This window comes from Octopus bimaculoides, chromosome 4 (assembly GCF_001194135.2).
Source record: "Octopus bimaculoides isolate UCB-OBI-ISO-001 chromosome 4, ASM119413v2, whole genome shotgun sequence".
Classification (NCBI taxonomy): Eukaryota; Metazoa; Mollusca; class Cephalopoda; order Octopoda; family Octopodidae; genus Octopus; species Octopus bimaculoides.
In genome coordinates, this window is record NC_068984.1 from 140338284 (window position 1) to 140340499 (window position 2216).

Below are 2216 nucleotides of genomic sequence, written 5' to 3' on the forward strand. Positions count from 1 at the left end.
GTACCACCCAAGTACCGAGGTTCGATGTAATCGACTTAACCCTTACCCCGCAAAACTGCTGGCATTGTGTCAAAATAAGAAAGAATTAGTATTATTAGTCAATTTATTAACTGACCAATCCTTTAATTATTGAAACCAATTATTATTGCTTATTATTGGCATAATGGCCCTCCCAAGAATAGCGTAGGACCATAGACAAACTGAAGAAACCCCTGAAGTATTGGGACCTAACAGTGATCTCTCTTCCAGCCTGTAGCATTTGAGACATGGGGCAATCTGCGTTCAGGTACCACTTTCAACTCTCTCCTTGATCAATCTGATCAATTTTCAAGGTGTCGCCTATTTTCAGTTAATGCAAAATTCTCAGGGGACTGGGTTGATGCCCTGTCGGTGGCCAATATTGGAAGTCTACTCAGTCTAGATGAACTCCCCATCTCCATCGCACCCAGGGTGGAAGCTGATCTCTGTAGGAGACTGAAATGCCGCTGTAGTAGGCCCCTCGACCCCACAGGTCTTCACAGTCTGCCTTGCCACCCAAATGCTGGTCGCTCCGCTCTCTCCACACTGAGCTAAACCTAATCATTAAGCGAGCCCTGGCTCAGATTAATATCCTGTCAGTTCTGGAGCTGTAGGGGTTATCCAGAAGTGATGGAAAGAGACTAAATGGTCTTACCCTCTGTCCCTGGGTCAGTGCCTCACTTAGGATGCCACAGTCTGCAACGCCTTTGCTCTCTCCCACATCCTGGATGCTGCAGTTAATGGGAGGGTCACTGCTTCCGTAGCCGAACGAAAGAAAACCTTGAAGTATCGGAACCTGACAGTGAACTATCACTCCCAACCCGTGGCGTTTGATACGTTCAGAGGAACTGGGCCACTAACCACAAAGTTCTTGTCAACGTCGGCAGCTCACCTCACCGAGATGTCAGGTGATGCCCTTAAGGGCGCTTGGCTTTCCCACCGCCTTAGCGACGCCATCACCTTTGGTAATGTTGCAAGCGCGCTGGCTTGCATCAGCAGGTTCCTTTAAACCTTGTGCTGTGCGACCAGCGGCTGTGATGATAAAAAATTCCCCACTGCTTCCCAACCACATGGTTCCGGGTTCAGTCCAACTGCGTGGCACCTTGGGCAAGTGTCTTCTACTATAGCCTCGGGTCGACCAAAGCCTTGTGAGCTGATTTGGTAGACGGAAACCGAAAGAAGCCTATGGAAGATAGATAGATACATACATACATACATACATACATACATACATACATACATGTATTTGTGTGTCTGTGTTTGTCCCGTCCCCCACTATTGCTTGACAACCGATGCTAGTGTGTTTACGTCCCCCGTATCTAAGCAGTTTCTACACGATTTCACATCAAGAATTTGGCAATACAAATAGGAAAACGAAATTGAGCAATACTATTTGGTTGTTAGAAAATTATTATTTTTAAATCTCACAACGTGAGATATTCAGCAACAGTACTTTGGAGTAAAGATTGTTTGCCAACATAACATGGCAGTCCTGGTTTAGGACTAATGTGGCTGTAATTTAGCCCCAGGAGACATCGTCTCCAGCTGGCTATACGACACGATCTGTGTCATTATATTTTCGAACAAGGGAATCGCGATACACAGATATTGTTTTGAGCTGAGTGGGAGGTGCTAGATTCTCTTGTTCAAAAATATAAGGACACAGATCGTGTCGTATAGCCAGCTGGAGACGATGTCTCCTGGGCTAAATTACAGCAACATTAGTCCTAAACCAGGACTGCCATGTTATGTTGGCAAGCTATCTTTAATATCTGGTTGTTGTCTGTTGTTTCACTCAACGACGGGAGTGAGCAGCCGCTGGTTTGCCCGCATATTTTATTTGAAAAACAGGCATTCAGCGTGTGCCTGCCGAGCACTGCCCGATGGTGTGGGCAGGACATTGGTAAGTTTCAAAAGATTTTTTTCTCCCTAGAAGTACATTTCCAAAATCGGGATGAGCCTTCCATAATTTGACGTCTGCTGTGCTGCAAAATACGGTACTTCCGCCTCAAGCGTATAGCGTACATTTGTAAACAAACACGAAAGTCCGCGCTGATTGTATATGAGAAAGTAAATAGTAACTGTGTCAAAACTATTTATGAATATAACATGTAACATGAGAAAAACATGTTTTGTGTGTGTGTGTGTGTGTGTGTGTGTGTGTGTGTGTGTGTGTGTGTGTGTGTGTGTGTGTGTGT